The sequence below is a fragment of the Puma concolor genome, chromosome C2, assembly GCF_028749965.1.
Source record: "Puma concolor isolate L17-30 chromosome C2, mPumCon1.1.hap2, whole genome shotgun sequence".
Classification (NCBI taxonomy): domain Eukaryota; kingdom Metazoa; phylum Chordata; class Mammalia; order Carnivora; family Felidae; genus Puma; species Puma concolor.
The window spans coordinates 41,969,653-41,983,779 of NC_141675.1; the positions used below are offsets into that span (position 1 = coordinate 41,969,653).

At 37.9% G+C, this 14,127-nt stretch overlaps 1 long non-coding RNA gene across 3 annotated transcripts in view; it reads left to right on the forward strand.

Annotated features, from left to right (window-relative positions):
* Nucleotides 1-14,127, forward strand: part of LOC147577213 (uncharacterized) — a 410,290-nt gene that overhangs the window by 81,988 nt on the left and 314,175 nt on the right. Inside the window, exon 4 of one of the 3 annotated variants that reach the window (XR_015240032.1) lies at nucleotides 3,831-4,106. The exons of the other annotated variants lie outside the window; for them this stretch is intronic. This is a non-coding gene — a long non-coding RNA (uncharacterized LOC147577213). Of the gene's footprint in view, nucleotides 1-3,830; nucleotides 4,107-14,127 lie in introns of those variants that run through there. 3 annotated transcript variants of the gene reach the window in all.

The window sequence follows — 14,127 nt, forward strand, 5'->3', positions numbered from 1 at the left end:
TTTCATTTGCTGTCTTTTTCACCAGGAGCAGCAATTATATATGTGGAGAATATTATGTGTATTTCATTTGCTGTTTATTTTTTTCTTTTTCTACATCTTTTTTGATTTGCCTACATTTTCTCAATTGCTGTTGGTATATTTTAATGCCTTTAATATGACTCAAAATTTCACCCTGATGTTCTTTTTTCCATTTCTATCCATTTTTATCTGTTTCCATCTCCATTCCTTTTCTGAGTTGTTTTTCTTTTTTTTTTTCCAGTTCTTTGTTTCCTGTCTTCTTTCCTTCGAGCCATTGCAACCCATCTTTGAATTTTGTTTCAGAAATGCCATACTTATTGTCTTTAATGTTTTGGATTTTAATGTGAAACACTTGCTCTTTTTTCGCCTGCTTCGTGATGTAATTCTTCTATTGTGCATTTTTCATGTGTTGTTTGTTTATTTATTTTCTTCCCTTTTCCCCCTCCCATATCCTTACAGAGCTTCCATGTTGCTTGCTTTCTGTTAAGTACTAATCTTGCATGGCTTCATTCTTCTGGTATTTTCTGTGCTATAGAAAATACACATATGCTATGTATAGGGAAGTGGCCTGGAGAATGAGCTGGGAGAGAAGCCTTCCTCTTCTCTACTCTAAACTTGGACTTTGTCTTTTCCTTAGGTTGGGAGAAGGTTTTCATGGGCTGTCTGGGAAGTCCCAGGCCTTAAGTCTTGCTGTGAATAAGGAATTTTCTTCTCTCCACGTGTCTTATATCAGTAATTGTACAGCTTGCTTCTCCCCAGTATTTCTTGATTTTCCTAAAACAAACACACAAACAAAAAACACAAAAAACAAAAAAAAACAAAAACAACAGCTAGTTCCTGCAAACATTAGCTCCTGCACTATTCCTCATGCAATCCCATATCCTATGCTACTCTGTGAAATCCCAAGATTTAAGAATGTAATGCATTCTGCCTGGCATACTGAGACCTGTATGTTGTAGGGAAGAAGATGTTCTTTATACAGCTGAAGGAACGCTGCTTTCTTAAGAAGTACTTTGCACTCCATTTGAGGTGTGCAAGTGTCTAACAGAGCCCCCACTCTGAATGTTCTACGTTATACCTGGCGCGCGCGCGCGCGTGTGTGTGTGTGTGTGTGTGTGTGTGTGTGTGTGTGTGTGTGTTTTAACCACCCCTGGTAGCTTTACTTCATAGTGTGTGGTGCACGATCAGTGCAGGGGCAAGCAGTGGTTTGCCTCGCACTTCTCACCTAATGTATCACATACAAGCTAAGTAATGACAGAGTGCTTATGATGCAAATATAGCTCTGTGACACGCTCCTTAGTGTCTTTTGTGGCCCATTCAGGTTTAGCCCTTACAGATGTGCTAGTGGCACCATGAAGAGTTATTTTTCACTTTTGTTGAAAAATGATTTTATTTTCTTTTGGTGGTTCTTATTCTGTATATGTTCTGTATATATTCTGTATATGTATATTCTGTATATGTTCATATTTTCTAGATAAAAAGAACAAGATTGACGTGTTTTTACAAATCCTTGCATGAGATCATGATCCCACGGTTGTGAGATCTAGGCCTGTGCTGGCTCCACACTGTGTGTGGAGCTTGTTTAAGATACTCTCTGCTCCCTCTGCCCCTCCATCGCTCATGTGCACACATGCTCTCTCTCTCTCTCTCTTTCTCTCTGTGAAAAAAAAATCTAGTGATGCATTTTTCCAATAGCATTTGCTCATTTTGTGTCTCTGTGTACATTTTGGTAATTCTCCCAATATTTCAGACTTTTTCATTATTACTATATTTGTTATGGTGATCTCTGATCAGTGACGTTTGATGTTGCTATTGTAACTGTTTGGGGGCCTCATTAACTGCACCCACGTAAGATAGTGAAATTAATCAATAAATGTTGTCTGTGTTCTCACTGCTCCACTGACCAGCCTTCTCCCTGTCTCTCACCCTCTCCCTGAGACAACAATATTGGAATTAGGCCAATTAATAATGCTGCGATGGTCTCTTCACATAAAAGGAAGAGTTGCACATCTCTCATTTAAATCAAAAGCTAGACATGATTAGTCTTAGTGAGGAAGGCATGTTGAAAGCTGAGATAGGCTGAAAGGTATGCCTCTTGTGCCAAACAGTTAGCCAACTTGTGAATGCAAAGGAAAAGTTCTTGAAGGAAATTAAAAGTGCTACTCCAGAGGCACCTGGCTGGCTCAGTCGGTTAAGCTTCCTTCCTAGTCTTGACTGTGGCTCAGGTCATGATCTCCCGATTCATGGGTTTGAGCCCTCCGTTGGGCTGTGCATTGACAGTGCAGAGCCTGCTTGGGATTCTCTCTCCCTCTCTCTCTGCCCCTTCCCTTCTCGGGTATGTGCTGTCTCTCTCTCAAAATAAATAAATAAACTTAAAAAAAAAGTTCTACAGTGAACACATGAATGATAAGAAAACAAAACAGCCTTATTGCTGATATGGAGAAAATTTTAGTGGTCTCTATAGAAAATCAAACCAGCCACAACATTTTCTTAAGCCAAAGCCAAATCTAGAGCAAGACCTAAACTCTCTTCAGTTCTATGATGGCTGAGAGAGGTGAGGAAGCAGCAGAAGAAAAGTTTGAAGCTAATGGATGTTGGTTCATGAGGCTTAAGGAAAGAAGCCATCTCCATAATAAAAAAGTACAAGGCAAACAGCAAGCACTGATATAGAAGCTGCAGCAAGTCATCCAGAGGATCTAGCCAAGGTGGTTAATAAAGGTGGTTACACTAAGCAACATATTTTCAATGTACAGCTTTCTGGTGGAAGATGCTTCTATGGAGGACTTTCATAGCTAGAGAGGAGAAGTCATTGCATGTCTGGCAAAGGACAATACTCAAAGGACGGACTGACTTTCTTGTTAGGAGCTAATGAAGGTGTAAGTTGAAGCCAGTGCTCATTGACCATTTGGAAAATGCTGGGGCCCTTAAGTATTATGCCAGATCCACTCTGCCTGTGCTCTAGAAGGGAATAACAAAGCCTAGATGACAGCGTATTTGTTTACATCATCGTTTACTGAATATTTTAAGTCCACTTTTAAGACTCACTGCTCAGAAAAACGATTCATTTCAAAGTATTACTGCTCATTGACAATGCACCTGGTCACCGAAGAGTTCTGATGAAGACGTAGAATGAGATTAATATTGTTTTCATTCCTGCCAAACACAGCATCCATTCTGCAGCCCTTGGGTCAAGGGGTAATTTTGACTTTCAGGTCTTCTTAATTAAGAAATACATTTCATAGCTGCCAAAGATAGTGATTCCTCCTGGAGATCTGGACAAAGGAAATTGAAAACCTTCTAGAAAGGGTTCATCATTCTAGATGCCATTAAGAGCATTCATTGACTCATGGGAATAGGTAAAAGTATGAACATGAACAGGAGTTTGGAAGAAGTTGATTCCAATCCTCATGGAGGACTTGGAGGGGTTCAAGGCTTCACTGGAGGAAGTGACTACAACGTGGTAGAAACAGCCAGAGAACTACAGTTAGAAGTGGAGCCTGGAGATGTGACTGAGTTGTTGCAATCTTATGGTTAATCATTAAGGAATGAGGAGTTCTTTCTTATGGATGAGCAAAGAAAGTAGTTTGTTAAGAGGGAAACTACTCCTTGTGAAGATGCTGTGCAGATTGTTGAAATGACAGCAAAGGATTTGGAATTTTACATACCCTTAGTTGATAAAGCTGCGGCAGAGTTTGAGAGGGCTGATCCCAATTTTGAAAGAAGCTCTACTGTAGGTAAAATGTTATCAAAGAAGTCATTCATGAAAGGAAGAGCCAACTGATGTGGTAAGCTTCACTGTTGTCTTATTTTAGGAAATTGCCACAGCCACCCCAACCTTCAGCGACCAGCACACTGATCAGTCAGCAGCCAGCAAGACCCTCGACAAGCAAAAATATTACAACTCTCTGAAAACTCAAGATGACGATTAGCATTTTTTATCAACAAAGTGTTTTTTAAATTAAGATATGTACATTGTTTTTTAGACATAATGCCACTGCACATTTAATAGATTACAGTATAGTGTAAATATAACATTTATATGCACTTGGAAACCAAAAAATTCATTTGACTCACTTTATTGTGATATTTGCTTTACGGCAGCAGTCTGGAACCAAACCTACAATATCTTTGAGGTATGCCTCTATTTTGCCATTAAATTAATAGACAGCACCTGTGTTCTTTCACATTTCATGTGTACGCCTGGAGTGTGTGATGTTAAAAATTTAAAAAAAATTACTTTTTTTAAGAAAACTATCAATTTATTGACAAGTAGTTTTGTGGTTTTTTTTTGTGAAATGAATAGTTTTAGCATACTTTTAAACCAATGCTACGATATCTAACTCCTTTTTAATTCAGTTAAGCAGCGCTTTCTTGCTTGATATTCCCTACTCCTGCACCCTGTCATTTTCTCAGAGAAAATTAGAATATCAGCTTTAGCAACTCGAAATTGTTATTGTGCTACTCTGCTTGATCCCAAAGTCTTAGCTCATTTTATTGGTAGATTTTACGGTCTTTGTTTCCACTAAGTTCTTCAAGATTTCAAAACAGAGTGGTTAACTTCTGGTTTCTAGTCCAGTCTGTAAGGAGCTAAGAAGTTGCCACTGTGTCCTAACAAAAGTAAAAAGCTGTACAAACTGAAAGATCAATAACCCATCTCAGACCCATCAGAGAAGTGAGGTCATAAGGCAAGCCATGACCCTAAGCATTGGAGAGGCAGACGGCTCATACAGAGAAGCACAATTTACCAGGGCAGATCCAGGAGCAGAAACATCAGTAGGGAACTGGTGCCTGGACAGGAAAACCTGAACCATAATTGACAAATTGCTAAAGGTTCAGTGTGAACAATTCCCAGAGTTAAAAACTCCAGTGAGATGCAATCATGGGGGCATCCTCATGGTTTTGAGTTTTAACTCCCCGGGCTTGACCAGATCCTCAGACTGAACATCAGAGATAAATCCCCTCATGGTTCCAGCAGGAAGAGGGGAAAAGGAAACATTTAGAAACACACTCGAGCATTCTGTTCTTTTTAACAAGGCCTGCCCACAAGGGGAAGCTATTTTAGTAAACCTAACCTACTGTAGAGGTTGTGTCACAATTTGTAATCTGCCTGGGGGAAGGTAAACACCCAACTCCAGCTCATTCTTGCCTTCCTGTCCTGCCTTGGGGTTGGAGGGGACTGAGAAGTGCTGGTGAACTTTTGGTCAAGGAGGATAGACTCATGGAAAGACTGAGCCGTAACAGTAGGACCGTAGAATGCTTCCCTTTCCCCCACACCTTACCATGACATGACTAAAGGCCTATTTAATGCAGTTACTTTTACCCTCCTACAACATGCCTACCTTTCAACAGAAAATTACAGTGTATACTGAAAACACACAAAAAAAACCCCAGAAAACAGGTTGAGGAGACTAAACAAGCAGAACTGGAGTCAGAATTGGCCAGAATGTTGGAATAATCAGACCAGGGATTAAAACAAAACAGAGCAGGGGCGCCTGGGTGGCGCAGTTGGTTAAGCGTCCGACTTCAGCCAGGTCACGATCTCGCGGTCCGTGAGTTCGAGCCCCGCGTTGGGCTCTGGGCTGATGGCTCAGAGCCTGGAGCCTGTTTCGGATTCTGTGTCTCCCTCTCTCTCTGCCCCTCCCCCGTTCATGCTCTGTCTCTCTCTGTCCCAAAAATAAATAAAAAACGTTTAACAAAAAAAAAAATAAATAAAAAAAAAATAAAACAAAACAGAGCAAAATAAAGCTATCATTAATCTGCTAAGGACTTTAATGGAAAGAGTGGACAACATGCAAGATCAGAGGCATTTTAAGCAGAGAGGTGGAAATTCTAAAAAAGAATTAAAAAAGAATGTTGGAGATCAACACTATTAGAGAAATGAAGAATGCTTTTGATGGGCTCAGCAGGAGATTGAGCTTGGCCTGAGGGCACAGTCTCTGAGCCTGATGATGGGACAGTAGAAACTTACAAAACTGGAAAGCAAAGATTGAAAAATAAATAAATAAAAGCAAAAAAATGCCAGAATATCCACGAACTGTGGGGCAGTTACAAAAGGTGTAACATACATATAATGGGAATATCAGAAAGAGGGGAAAATGAGACACAGAAACAATATTGGAAGCCATAATGACTGAGAATTTCCCCCAAGTTAATGTCAGACACCGGCCCACAGGTCCAGAAAGCTCAGAGAACACTAAGCAGGGTAAATGCAAAAAAACAAAAAAACCCAAACAACCAAACAAAAAATGACACCTAGGAAAATCATATTCAGATTTTAGAGAATCAAAGATCAAACAAAAAACAAAAGACAAAACCCTGAAAGAACCCAGAGCAATAAAGCACCTTACTTATAGAGGAGCACAGGGAAGAATTCCATCTCCTCAGCAGCCTTGAAAACAAGAAGAAAATGGAGTGAAATATTTTAAGTGTTAAGAGAAAAAAACCCCAATACCCTAGAATTTTGTATGCTGTAGAATTATCCTATAAAAGTGAAGGAAAAATAATTTCTCAGATAAACAAAAGTTGAGGGGATTTGTTGCCCATAAACCTACTTGGGAAGAAGTGTTAAAGGAAGTTCTTTAGAAGGAATGGAAATAATACAGGTGAGAAACTGAGATCTGCATAAAGAAAGGAAGGCCAGCAGAGATTGAATAGGTAAAAATGAAATTAAAATGTTTATTTTTTTGCTCTTAATTGATTCTCTAGATAAGTCTTTGTTCAAAATAGTATTATCAGCAATACAACCTGATACATTTTGTGTGCATCTATGCGCACACACACACACACGCACACACACACACACACACACACACACACACCCCGCAGATGAAATGAATGGTAGCAGTAATACAAGGAATGGGTTCCTTACTATTTACCCAAATGAATTTAAAACTCATGTCCACACAAAAATAGCAGCTTGATTCATGCTTGCTAAAACTTGGGGGTTGCCTGGGTGGCTCAGTTGGTTGAGCGTCTGACTCTTGGTTTCAGCTCCAGTCATGATCTCACGGTTTCATGAGTTTGAGCCCCTGATTGGGCTCTGTGCTGACAGTGGGGAGCCTGCTTGGGATTCTCTCTCTCTCTCTCTCTCTCTCTCTCTCTCTTTCTGTGTCTCTCCTCCACTCATGCTGTCTCTGTCTCTTTCAAAAATAAATAAACTTTGAAAAATTAAAAAAAAAAATTAGGGCTCCTGGGTGGCTCAGTCAGTTAAATGCCTGACTTTGGCTCACGTCATGATCTCAGTTTGTGAGTTCGAGCCCCGCATCAGGCTCTGGGCTAGCAGCTCGGAGCCTGGAGCCTACTTTGGATTCTGTGTCTCCCTTGCACTCTGCCCCTCTCCCGTTCGCACTCTGTCATTCTCTCTCAAAACTAAATAAGCATTAAAAAAATTTAAAAATAAAATAAAAAATTTAAAAATTGCTGTAACTTGGAAGCAACCAAGATATCCTTGCAAGGGAATGCATGAATAAACTATGATACATCCCAATGATGGAATATTACTCGGCACCAAAGAGAAATGAGTTGTCGAGCCATGAAAATGCATGGAGAAACTTAACTTCATATTAGTAAGTGAAAGAAGCCAATCCGAAAGGGCTATATGCTATATAATTTCAACTACATGACATTCTGGAAAGACAAAACTATGGAGAAAGTAAAAGGATACATGATTGCCAGGAATTAGGGCAAGAGAAGGATGAATAGGTAGAGTACAGAGGGCTTTTAGGGCAGCAAGACTGTTCTGCATGATACTACAGATTTGTGTCAGTATACTTTTTTCAAAATCCATAGAATGTACAACACCAAGAGTGAGTGAGCCCTAATGGAAACTATGGACTGTGGGTAATAATGATGTGTCAATTTAGGGTCATAGACTGTGTAACAAATGTACCGTTGTAATAAGGGATGTTGATAGTGGGGGAGGCTGTGTAGGTGTGGGCACAGGGACATTTGGAAGCTCTCTTTTTTCTTTTAGCTCACTTTTTGCTGTGAACCTAAAACTTCTCTAAAAAAAATAAAATATGTTAATGGAAGACCAAAGTGACTTAATATGCTAATTATCATTTGGGTCTTCAACTGAACTACTCCCACTCAGGGTGCTATAGATGATCTCATTTCCATGCTTTAAGTTTCAAATCAAAGAGAAACTAAACCAGACTGAATCCATAACTGTTTCCTCTTGACCACTTGACATGAGGTTCAGTCAGGGATATTTAAAGCCAGTACTTTGTGTCAGAATAAGCACAAGGCACAGTACCATTGGGCTGCTATTTTAAACCAAAAGGAAGAGCCAATGGCCAACAAAAATCCAAGATAACTGAAAGCTTGCCCTTAGCACCAACTCTGTTCCTGTATTACTCCATTAAACTGGAAAGTTAATTCCCATGCCAGGAAGGAAGCATAAAATAGAAGTGGACCTCTGTTAGCCATGCGTTATCCAGTTTCTGGCTTCAGTGGACCCAACCAGACCCAGCTTGCACCCTCTGGAATAACTGACCATGTTCCTGCAGCTTCTGAAATATGGTTCATTTTTCTGTTTATGGCCTTATTTCTTCAGTGCGCTCTAGAGAGTCTTACAATTCACTCTCAGCTTTTTAATTTACTATTTTTAGAATCCTTTTTTTTTTTTTTTTTTTTTTTTTTTTCTGAAACCCTGTTAGGAGAGACCACTGTGGCTGGCATCTCCTTTTGTTTTTCTCTGGCACCAAGGCTGATACTGGGTCATCAATCTTTTGTCTTTATAATCATATGAAACCTATGATTTGAGCCCCGTTATTCATGAAAAACTTGCAAACAATCCCATATATTTTCATTCACCTCTTCTTTCCACTATGTTAATTGACCTCCTCATCTTCTCAATGTTTTTCTAATTGGACCTTGCCAGCCACCTCCCCACTCCTGGTGGGAAACTTCTTCAGCAATGTACGTGAGACCTTTCATCTAACTGCAGTGACAGATGTAATCAGAACTTCCTAAAGCTTTAGCAAATACAACTCAATGCATTACCTAGGTACCTCTAAAATGACTTCAAATATTGCCAGAATAAATCCTAGGAAGAGGGTAAGAGGAGGAGTGCTTTTCTAAAGGCACCATTACTTTGCTTCATTTTTAGAAAAGTTTTTTTTGGGGGGGCGGGGGGCAGTATAATGGAAGGGAATACCTAGATGTTCAGTTACAGTTAGGATAAAACAAATGAATGCCATTTCAACCTGTAGTTATAAGAAGTCTTGAAGAACCTGTACACTGACTTTAAACCACTGTGTCTATTGTACCAGTCTTCCCTTAGATAACTTCGTCTTTTAACCCACAGAACACTCCTCTGTGAGATGGGTCCCTGTACTCTGTGAGTGGCTTTAGAAAGATTGGTGGTTTTACATCAGCAGTTACAGTAACTAGAGAAGAATTATTGCTTCCTTAACTTTGTGGCTCTGTCTGTCGACAGAAAAAATAGCTAAAAAAATCAAAGCCAGATGGCTCTGGAGGAAATGCCTCTAATGCTTCGGCTGTTGTTAAGACACCCTGGGAGGAGCTCTTTTATGGCTGGTCACCATGGTCCTGCTTTACTGGCCCATCTGTTCCCTAGATCTTGTGTAAGAGCACTTGTGCCCTGGGTTAAGTTTAACTGAGTAGCAAAGTACCTTGTTCTGACTCCACAGTGCCTAATAAAAAAGTAACAGTTGGGGCATAAATGCGGAAAGAACAGACAAGGCAATATGTTGAATATGCTCATAGACTAATAAGAAAGACCAGAGTTAAAACAGAAGGGAGACATTTAAGACAAATTGATACATCATTTTTAAATCAGCAGAACTTTCTCCTGTTTCTTCACAAGAAGTGACCTGTTGGTAATGGGAAATCTAGAAAAGCTGTGAAAATTCATTTTTTCCCTCTGTCAATCTGCAGGAAATCATCCTTTATAATTTTACTCAACCTTTTGCATGAGGGTGATAAGGCATAAGGTGACAGTCTGTATATGATCCGCAGATTACTTAGTTTCAATAAGGAATTGCTGAAATAGATAGCATTGTTCAGAAGGGATCACATCTGGTAAACCCACTGGCACTTTGGTAAGCCAGCTAAAGTGGGGAAAAACCCTGATCTATAGGCTTTGTATAGTTTCATGATGTAACCTGTGGCCTGTATAAACTGCCAGTGACTTGAAAATAGGCTTGAAAAATTCCTGAGTTTAAAATTCAGCTCTCAGAGCCTCAATTTTGCGAGCTCCAGCTCACGTCTGGACATGTTGCAAATAGCCGGCACTGTCATGGCATACAGCAGGTGTGTTTTGAGATGGAAGGAGTTTCTTGCAAAGTCATGAAGGAAAGGAATCCTAATACATACAATAAGCATGACATTCCTTGGAATGATCTTGCACAAGCACACAAAGGAGTTTGGTTCAAAGGATTTTTATTGCTTTTTACAAACTAGTGAGGACATTGGTGGATTGTGTTGCATAGGAATTTTCCTGTACAATTTCAATATTTAGGATAGCTTAAAAGTCGTGTGGCAAAGTTGGCACATAGGGATGGCGGTCAGTTTTAGTCAACAACAGAAGGTAAAAACACACTAAGTATTCCTAATATATAGTAATAGCAATTATGCTGGGAAACCACTTAAATAGTTCTGTGTTTTTCTGAATTCAGCTGCTGATCTTATTGGCAATGTTCCTACTTACAATGAAATGCAAGAATGAATGAATAGATACCTGTGCATATTTGAGCAGTTGGCATCTGAATGCCAAAAAGAATTGACAAGAGAAGCAACCCACCAAGTATGTGAAGTTACCAGATTCTTTAGAATGAAGCAGAGGGGTCTGCTTGCAGAGGTGATTGGCATTTTACTTGCTGCTTTGTAACGTTCCATGAAAATAACTGTTCATGTAATGAGTAAAAACATGTAAAAACCAGTATTTTTAATACTACTATGTTGTCTTGATCAATCCAGTACCTGTTTCCCAAGAATATAACCCTTGTATTAAAAACAACTCAAAAGACATGCGAGTTGTTTTCATAGTCAGTAGGTAGATTTCAATTGCTCATGTCATTTCTCATCTTTTTGTGTTGTAAGAAGGGTTCATTTTATTATGTGAAGGGGTAGCATATAATCAGAAACATTCCAGAAAAATATGACTGGAGTAGTTTGAGGATTTTGATTTGAAGTCAGTGTGAAGCAACAGAACTACCTTTTGGTAAATCAGTTTAAGAAATTTTTGAAATGAGTTTTTCTATATTGAAATATTTTACATTTTGATGTACACACATACACACACACACATTCTTTTTTCATTAACTCAGTGAAATTGCTCTTCTTCTAAAAGTGAGTGGTTTGATTAGGAAAATTATACTCTGGTACCAGATTGCCTGGGTTGAAATCCCAGTTCCTTGGACAGTTTTGTTTTGTTTTAGTTTTTAACTTATTTGTGCTTCACTTACCACATCTGTAAATACACTACAAATACTATTATAATAGTAGCACCTACTCCATGTGGTTGTCATGAACATTAAATGAGTTGATGTACATATTTTAACAAAAATAATGCTGAAATTTGCTTTTCTGACTTAGTAATATAGTTCCTTCATTTTTACCTGTCAGCCTGGTTCTTTGTAAAAGCTTCCCAATAATAATGCATGTGATACAGCTTTTGCAAACATAGCCTGTATAAACAATGCTGAAATGATTATTCTAACTTAGTTTACATATTTTGCACTTTAAATTCTGATAGTTACTTACATAGCTAGAACCAACAGCCAATTTATAAATTTTTTGAAACTATCAAAAAAGAGGCCATTTTCTTAATGGCTAATACTATAATTGATTTTAATTAGAAATTTAAGGCTTCAAATATATTTTCTATAAACAAGAAGCGAGTAGCTAGTATTTCAACTGTATTTATTTGGATGTGTTTGGGAGAGTTAAATATACAGTATTTGGAATGCAGTATGCTGTCATGTTTTCTCTGTGTCATGGAAAGGTGATCTACCATTTAATCTACATCATGTGACCCATGGGTATGTAAATGGAGTAAGTGCAACTGGCATCCATCTTGAATAGGCTTTACGCTCGCTAGAGGTTATGCCACTAGGGTAGTACCCCTTACCCCCCAACACCCACAGTCTTTGTTTGTTCCTAGCAAACAATGCCGGATCCTTAGAACTACTGTAACTCTTGGAAGAACCTCTAGTTTAGGATTCTTGGAGCCCTGGCTTTCGTCTTTTCTTTGAATTACCGAGTCAATGATCTGGTGAGAAGTCTTCTATTTAGTGGCAATATGTGTTGAATGGTTCTATAAAGTAAAACGAATAAACCTTCTAGGATAAAAAGTATTAGGAAAAAGAAGATTGCCAAAAGGGTCCGTTTTTAACAAGAGTTAGAGAAGCTAACACGTGCATATGTTGAAGGCATACATACAGAACCTCTTTGTGGTTTCACAAGAAAAGGTGGCAACCCAACCTCAGCATGATAGCAATTATGTATAAAGAATAATGCATTCTCAACTTCAGTGTGATAGTGTTTATATTTTTAGGTACAGTGTGATTTTTAACTTTGTTGGGTTGGTAATTAAAATTAAGATAGGTGCATGAATAATTCATGATGAATGAAAATGGCTGATATAAAAATGATACTACTAGTCAGGTATTTAGGAATTAAAAAAAAATTGTTCTTTCCTTTCAGAGATTCATTACCTCCTATGAAAAATTTTAAAGAGTATACTTTTTAAAGCACGAGTAAATCTGTCTCCTGAATCATTTCAGTGTGGTTGAAATTTATTGATTCATTTATTCCTAGGGTCTCCTAATGGGGAAATCATGATTGAGACACAAATCAAAACAAAATCCTAGAATGAGTTTATTCATGTCCACATTAAGGAGAATTTTGGAGGTGTTTTTCATTATTTCTATGTCCACTAATCAATTTTAGCCTAGGATACCTTTATATTTCTTTGTAAGATTAAAGAATCTTTTGATTACATTTCAAATCTTGAATCACAGTAGATTTAACTATTTAAAGTAAGAAGAGTAGATTTAAGATAATATTCTTTAGTTGAAAAGTCAAATTTAAAGCAGAAGATATGCTGTCTGGCCTCATCACTTTATAGTTAACCTTGTGAAAGATCGTGGAACCTTACAGGCAAATCCAGTATTCTTCCCTTTTGCTGGATTCTACTTGTCAGATTTTCCTTCAAAACCTCAGTGCCTCACTGCAATTCACATTTGGATGGGACACATTTCTCACTATAAGAAACAAGAGCCTACCTGCAGCCACAAGAAAGCGTTAATCACAAAATTTTATTCAGTGCCCTTGTACCACATTATGCTACTAATCCTGCTATGCATACATAGTTTAGTGTCTGAAATCCTCTTGAATGAGACCTTTGTTAATAATTTTCCATGGTAACTTACTTGATCTCGGATCTGGGAAATACATTCCTCTCATTTGGGATATTTAATTCTTTAAATCTATGATGTGTTGATGAATTCCTGGCTCTTTAGCTACAGTGAGCTATGTATAACATCTAAACAAAATTAGTAAAGGCTCAAGAAGGTTCTCTTGCCTGCATATCATGTATCATCATTGAAATGACACTAAGCCTACTTATAAAAATGAGACCATAATAATAACACTATTAAATATATACATTTAATCTAACTTCCTGGGCCATTAAAAGGAGTCCTAAAAAGGCACAAGACAGATTAGATTGCCATGTATATCTTATTAAAATAGGAAGAATTTTAGAATCTGAAGACAAATTAATGTCAAAGTTTGTCATATGGTATTAGTATAATATTATAGGTTGATTCTTTTGACAACTATTTTTGGTCATTAAAAGATAAAATTCTCCATAGGTAGATAATAAATTTACAATAAGAAACTAATCTTAAGTTAGATCAAATTACCTTGCATTTAACCAGAAAACCTTACTACTTATGTGATTAACTTCTCCAATATTTCACAGTTTATTTGAATTATTAATACTAGATAACAAATTAACCATAGATAGCATTTATTTAAACAGATTATATATAATATATACTGCATAGTCTCACATGTAAAGTAGGTTGTGTTACAAAATTATTTGCAAATTAGCTGTTTAGAAACAACACTACATTTTCC